The sequence below is a fragment of the Salvelinus sp. IW2-2015 genome, linkage group LG25 (genome assembly GCF_002910315.2).
Source record: "Salvelinus sp. IW2-2015 linkage group LG25, ASM291031v2, whole genome shotgun sequence".
In the NCBI taxonomy this organism is placed as follows: domain Eukaryota; kingdom Metazoa; phylum Chordata; class Actinopteri; order Salmoniformes; family Salmonidae; genus Salvelinus; species Salvelinus sp. IW2-2015.
In genome coordinates this window covers 15,240,163-15,248,166 of record NC_036865.1, presented here as the reverse complement: position 1 = coordinate 15,248,166, position 8,004 = coordinate 15,240,163, and the positions used below count along the sequence as shown (strand labels likewise).

The following is an 8,004-nucleotide window of genomic DNA, read 5'->3' as shown; positions in this document are numbered from 1 at the left end:
TGGACATAAAATAGGACGTAATCGAACAAAACAAACATTTCTTGTGGAAGGGAGTCCTGGGAGTGCATTCCGACGAAGATCAGCAAAGGCAAGTGAAGATTTATAATGCTATTTCTGACTTTTGTTGACTCCACAATTTGGCGGGTAACTGTATGGCTTGCTTTTGTGGCTAGAACGCTGTGCTCAGATTATTGAATATTGTGCTTTTGCCGTAAAGCTTTTTGAAATCTGAACACAGCGGTTGCATTAAGAACAAGTTTATCTTTAATTCTATATAAAACTATCTTTCATCAAAGTTTATGATGAGTATTTATTTGATTTGATGTGGCTCTCTGCAATTTCTCTGGATGTTTTAGAGGCATTTCTGAACATGGCGCCAATGGAAACTGAGTTTTTTTTGATATAAATATGAACTTTACCAAACAAAACATACATGTATTGTGTAACATGAAGTCCTATGAGTGTCATCTGATGAAGATCATCAAAGGTTAGTGATTAGTTTTATCTATATTTCTGCTTTTTGTGACTCCACTCCACTTTGGCTGGAAAAATGGTTGTGTTTTTCTGTGATTTTGCGGTGACCTAACATAATCGTTTGTGGCACTTTTGCTGTAAAGCCTTTTTGAAATCGGACACTGTGGTTGGATTAACAACAAGATTACCTTTAAAATGGTATAAAATACTTGTATGTTTGAGGAATTATAATTATGAGATTTCTGTTTTTGAATTTGGCGCCCTGCAATTTCACTGGCTGTGGTGAGGTGGACGCTAGCGGCCCCGAACGATCCCAGAGAGGTTAACACCCCAGCCATCCTACAATCAAGCTTGATGCCCTCAATCTCACACAAATTATCAATGATATCAATTATCAATAACCTACCAGGTACCACCCAAAGCCGTAAACACGGGCACCCTCATAAGATACATCCTAACCAACTTGCCCTCTAAATACACCTCTGCTGTTTTCAACCAAGATCTCAGCGTTCACTGCCTCATTGCCTGCATCCGTAATGGGTCACCGGTCAAACACCTCCACTCATCACTGTCAAACTCATCACCCTGAAACACTTCAGCGAGCAGGCCTTTCTAATCGGCCTGGTCCGGGTATCCTGGAAGGATATTGACCTCATCCAGTCAGTAGAGGATGCCTGGTTATAAAAAAAAAAATGCCTTCCTCACCATCTAAATAAGCATGCCCCATTCAATAAATTTAGAACCAGGAACAGATATAGCCCTTGTTCTCTCCAGACCTGACTGCCCTTAACCAACAAAAAACATCCTATGGCGTCTGCATTAGCATCGAACAGCCCCCGTGATATGCAACTTTTCAGGGAAGTTAGAAACCAATATACACAGGCAGTTAGGAAAAGCAAGGCTAGCTTTTTCAAGCAGAAATTTGCTTCCTGCAACACAAACTCAAAAAGTTCTGGGACACTGTAAAGTCCATGGAGAATAAGAACACCTCCTCCCAGCTAACCACTGCACTGAGGATAGAAAACTCTATCACCAACGATATAAATCCACTATAATTGAGAATTTCAATAAGCGTTTTTCTACGGCTGGCCATGCTTTCCACCTGGCTACCCCTACCCGGTTAACAGCACTGCACTCCCCACAGCAACTCGCCCAAGCCTTCACACATTTCTCCTCTCTCCCAAATCCAGTCAGCTGATGTTCTGAAAGAGCTGCAAAATCTGGACCCCTACAAATCAGCCGGCTAGACAATCTGGACCCTTTCTTTCTAAAATTGTCTGCCGAAATTGTTGCAACCTCTATTACTAGCCTGTTCAACCTCTCTTTCGTGTCGTCTGAGATTCCGAAAGATTCAAAAGCAGCTGCGGTCATCCCCCTCTTTAAAGGGGGGGACAGTCTTGACCCAAACTGCTACAGACCTATATCTATCCTACCCTGCCTTTCTAAGGTCTTCGAATGCCAAGTCAACAACCATATTACCGACCATTTCGAAACCCACCGCACCTTCTTCGCTATGCAATCTGGTTTCAGAGCTGGCATGGGTGGCACCTCAGCCACGCTCAAGTCTTAAACAATATCCTAACCGCCATCGATAAAAAACAATACTGTGCAGCCGTATTCATTGACCTGAACAAGGCTTTCGACTCTGTCAATCACCACACCTCATCGGCAGACTCGATAGCCTTGGTATCTCAAATGATTGCCTCGCCTGGTTCACCAACTACTTCTCTGATAGAGTTCAGTGTGTCAAATCGGAGGGCCTGTTGTCCGGGCCTCTTGCAGTCTCTATGGCGGGTGCCACAGGGTTCAATTCTTGGGCCGACTCTCTTCTCTGTATACATCAATGATGTTGCTCTTGCTGCTGGTGAGTCTCTGATCCACCTCTACGCAGACGACACCATTCTGTATACATATGGCCCTTCTTTGGACACTGTGTTAACAACCCTCCAGACGAGCTTCAATGCCATACAACTCTCCTTCCGTGGCCTCCAACTGCTCTTAAATACAAGTAAAACTAAATGCATGCTCTTCAACCGATCGCTGCATGCACCTGCCCGCCCGTCCAGCATCACTACTCTGACTTAGACGGTTCTGACTTATAATATGTGGACAACTACAAATACCTAGGTGTCTGGTTAGACTGTAAACTCTCCTCCCAGACTCACATCAAATATCTCCAATCCAAAGTTAAATCTAGAATTGGCTTCCTATTTCGCAACAAAGCATCCTTCACTCATGCTGCCAAACATACCCTCGTAAAACTGACCATCCTACCGATCCTCGACTTTGGCGATGTCATTTACAAAATAGCCTCCAATACCCTACTCAATAAATTGATGCAGTCTATCACAGTGTCATCCGTTTTGTCACCAAAGCCCCATATACTACCCACCACTGCGACCTGTACGCTCTCGTTGGCTGGCCCTCGTTTCATACTCGTCGCCAAACACACTGCTCCGGGTCATCTCGAAGACCCTGCTAGGTAAATTCCCCCCTTATCTCAGCTCGCTGGTCACCATAGCAGCACCCACTCGTAGCACGCACTCCAGCAGGTACAGTATATCTCTCTGGTCTCCCCCGAAACCAATTACTCCTTTGGCCACCTCTCCTTCCAGTTCTCTGCTGCCAATGACTGGAACGAACTACAAAAATCTCTAAAACTGGAAACACTTCTCCCTCACTAGCTTTAAGCACCAGCTGTCAGAGCAGCTCACAGATTACTGCACCTGTACATAGCCCATCTATAATTTAGCCCAAACAACTACCTCTTCCCCTACCATATTTATTTATTTATTTAGCTCCTTTGCACCCATTATTTATATTTCTACTTTGCACATTCTTCCATTGCAAATCTACCATTCCAGTGTTTTACTTGCTATATTGTATTTACTTCGCCACCATGGCCTTTTTTATTTTTATTATTTTTTATTTTACCCCTTTTCTCCCCAATTTCGTGGTATCCAATTGTTAGTAATTACTATCTTGTCTCATAGCTACAACTCCCGTACGGGCTCGGGAGAGACGAAGGTCGAAAGCCATGCGTCCTCCGAAACACAACCCAACCAAGCCGCACTGCTTCTTAACACAGCGCGCCTCCAACCCGGAAGCCAGCCGCACCAATTGGTCGGAGAAACACCGTGCACCTGGCTACCTTGGTTAGCGCGCCACTGCGCCCGGCCCGCCACAGGAGTAGCTGGTGCGCGATGAGACAAGGAATCCCTACCTGGCAAACCCTCCCTAACCCGGACGACACTAAGCCAATTGTGCGTCGCCCCACGGACCTCCCGGTCGCGGCCGGCTGCGACAGAACCCAGAGTCTCTGGTGGCACAGCTAGCGCTGCGATGCAGTGCCTAACCACTGCGTCACCCGGGAGGCCCTCCATGGCCTTGTTTTGCCTTTACCTCCCTTATCTCACCTCATTTGCTCACATGTTATATAGACTTATTTTTCTACTGTATTATTGACTGTATGTTTGTTTAACTCCATGTGAACTCTGTGTTGTTGTATGTGTCGAACTGCTTTGCTTTATCTTGGCCAGGTCACAATTGTAAATGAGAACTTGTTCTCAACTTGCCTACCTGGTTAAATAAAGGTGAAATAACAAAAAAATAAATAAATAAAAATAACATTAACACATTACATAAATATAAACTTACTGTTCATGCATTTCAGTGTTATTTAAACTTGAGTATAACATGAAGGAATCTGTCCATTTTTCAACTCTACTGTACACGGTATATCATTTCAGATGGTGTAGCCTAATTGTTGTAAGACTTCTGTAATTAATGCTACATGTAGTATTACAAACAAACAAACAAACTGGTGCTRAGAATTTCAACAACACAAGCTCCCAAGTGGTGCAGAGGTCACTACAGACACCCTGCTTTGAATCTAGGCTGTATCACAACCGGCMGTGATTGGGAGTCCCATAGGGCGGCGCACAATTTGCCCAGCGTCGTCCGGGTTTGCCCGGTGTAGGGCGCCATTGTAAATAAGAATTTGTTCTTAACTTACTTGCCTAGTTAAATAAAGGTTATTATTTTWWTTTATTTTGAAAGCCAAGGTACAATATACTACAGTACAATACTGTACTGTACGTGCCATTTGTTTTCTCCAACCATGACTGGGAGATGTTCATCTCCCCAAAACAGATGGAGGGGACTAACAATAAAACCCTGAAAGCATTAAGCCAACCACATAGCTGTTTTAATTGTGTGTTGTGGAGCTGTTGGCACAGCCTTCCTGATTGCTGCTACCGCTAACGGGCTTTGGTTAGACAAACAGCATCTTCTGTGGACGTGTAGAGCATGATTTGTGTTGTGAAGGTTCCTTAGAGAGAGGAAGATGAAGCGAGGAGGAAAGATGGAGCACTCTATTGTCCAGTAGGGGGGTGAAGACCAGATTGGAGGCCCTTTTGGTGCGGTCCTGTACAGCAGGGAAGAGCTAGCACCTGGCTAATGCTTTTATGGGTCATCATTTATGTTGGGGCTGTCGCCGTGGATGGTAAGCATCAGCAATGCTATGCCCAACAGAGTGCCGTGCCAGCCATCCTAACCTTCTGTGTGTGTAGGACATAACACTCATTCACAAGCTAATCTAAGGCCCTTCATCAGACACACCGCTGGGAATGTATATTGCATTGATCAATCATAAGATAATGCCTGGAATAGAGAGAACATGAGCACGGGAAAAGAAACAGAACACACACATTCCTAATAGTGAATGCACGTAGTTATAAACATAGGACACGACAGACAGACAGACAGACAGACAGACAGACAGACAGACAGACACACACACAGGCAGCACTTTCTGACATACAGTTTACACAAGATCGAGCAATTACTGTAAAGTGAGCACAAAACAGCAGCTTGACCGTATGAGCTGACCTTATGAAATGCTCTCCCTAATGTGAACAAGGCATGTCCAACTCTATTAGAAATGACACATTTTGCCATGATTCTATGCCATGACTGACAAACGCAGTTAGAAATCAATTTGCCTCTAACAAGCTTTACTTAATAAGCTCCAAGGGACAGTAGGATACATAATACACTGACTGGTACCTCACAGCTAATACCACCTGCTGTTCAATATTATCATACAAAAAAACATTTGATGAATGTCAGAGTTGGTGTATCTCACTCTCAGAGAAGCCGCAATATCGCATCAAAACCAAGATTTTCTCAACCCTGCTCCAGCCACAATGCTAATAATATATACCCGAGCCGACAAAGTGCAAAATCTGTTGATGTGTCCTTGAGCAAGGCACTTAACCCTCATTTGCACTAGGGATGCTGTACTACTATGGCTGATCCTGTAAAACAACACATTTCACTGGACCTATCTGGTGTATGTAACAACAAAACATATACAATTTTGGGATCCTTTGTGTCTTCTTCTAATGCCTCTTAAAGGGAAAGAAATCCAAAAGTAATCAGATTACGTTACATAATTTGGGGAATCCAAAAGTTACATTACTGATTACAATTTTGAACTGTAACGGATTACATTTAGAAAGTAACCTACCCAGCCCTGCATGCAGCTTTGAGTAATGAGCTGTATATAAGTAAGATGTATATYTGGTAATATTCAAGTGAGTGTGCACGCACACATGCGTTTGAGCGTGCGTGTGTAAGTGCGTGTGTTACCTGTACTCCTCCTGAGTYAAGATGGGGATCCTGGAGGGCTGGAGAACAGTGATCTCCACCAGAGTTCGGTTCTCCTTCACTGGCTCTCCATCGTCAAAGGCTATCACCACCAACTGAGAGGACACACACACAAGCACACACACACATTACTGATTTCTTCTTGAATCAAACCACAATGCCTGGTCGCCATCTGTTTCTGCATGCATGACAATGAATAAGAGAGAAGTTTGAAATGGCACAAACAGGTCTGGSAACCAAGGTCCAACCCACCCAGAGAGAGTGTATGAATCTATCGACCCAACATTCTTAGACCGGGGAGACGAGACAGAGACAGAAAGCAAGACAGAGTCAGAGCAAGAGAGAGAGTTTGTCCTTATTACAACCTAATATCCTTCAGCAACATGCTCCTTCCGTTTGCTGCCAAGGTTACACTGAGCTGAGGTCAGCTCCACATACACTCAGATGACCTTCTGTGGGAGTATAATGTCAGGAACTTAATATGCTGCACATATTGGTTTAGTCACAGGTGGAGTCCGTGCAATGGCCTGATGAATAAGGACATGATGAAGGTATTGTGAGAAGGTTCCAAAAAGAGTCCATTAGCTCAATATGTGCACCCTTTTGACCAATAAGAACTAATAATAAAGTGCACAGATAATGTACACTATTTCTGTACAGTATGTGAGGAAAGGTGTACAGTACATGTGTACTTTAAGAAAGACTCACCKAAAAATATATACAKTACCGGTCAAAAGGTTTAGAACACCTACTCATTCAAGGGTTTTTCTTTATCTTTACTATTTTCTACATTGTAGAATAATAGCGAAGACATCAAAACTATGAAATAACACATATGGAATCATGTAGTAAAAGTGTTAAACAAATCAACATATATTTTATATTTAAGATTCTTCAAATAGCCATCCTTTGCCTTGATGACAGCTTTGCACACTCTTGMTATTTTCTCAACCAGCTTCACCAGGAATGCTTTCCAACAGTCTTGAAGGAGTTCCCATATGTGCTGAGCACTTGTTGGCTGCTTTTCCTTCACTCTGCCGTCCGACTCATCCCAAACCATCTCAATTTGGTTGAGGTCGGGGGATTGTGGAGGCCAGGTAATCTGATGCAGCACTCCATCACTCTCCTTCTTGGTCAAATAGCCCTTACACAGCCTAGAGGTGTGATGGGTCATTGTCCTGTTGAAAAACAAATGATAGTCCCACTAAGCCCAAACCAGATGGGATGGCGTATCGCTGCTGAATGCTGTGGTAGCCATGCTGGTTAAGTGTGAAGTGTAAATAAATCACAGACAGTGTCACCAGAAAAGCAACCCCACATCATAACACCTCCTCCCCCATGCTTCACGGTGGGAAATAAACATGCAGAGATCATCTGTTCACCCACAACGTGTCTCACAAAGACACTGTGGTTGGAACCAAAAATCTCKAATTTGGACTCCAGAAAAAAGGACAKATTTRCACCGGTTTAATGTCCATTGCGCGTGTTTCTTGGCCCAAGTATGTCTSTTCTTATTATTGGTGTCCTCTAGTAGTGGTTCCTTTGCAGCAATTTGACCATGAAGACCTGATTCATACAGTCTCCTCTGAATAATCGATTTTGAGATGTGTCTGTTACTTGAACTCTGTGAAGCATTTATTTGGGCTGCAATTTCTAAGGCTGGTAACTCAAATGAACTTATCCTCTGCAGCTGGCGGCTCCTGACTGGGCGGGCGGCTCTGGCGGCTCCTGACTGGCGGGCGGCTCCTGACTGGCGGGCGGCTCTGGCGGCTCCTGACTGGCGGACGGCTCTAGCGGCTCAGGACAGCGGGCGGCTCTAGCGGCTCTGGACAGATGGGCGGCTCTGACGGCTCTGGACCT

The 8,004-nt window shown here is 44.2% G+C and overlaps 1 pseudogene; it reads right to left on the bottom strand.

Annotated features, from left to right (window-relative positions):
• LOC111951947 (protocadherin-15-like) overlaps window positions 1-8,004 on the bottom strand; it is a 326,670-nt pseudogene that overhangs the window by 89,829 nt on the left and 228,837 nt on the right.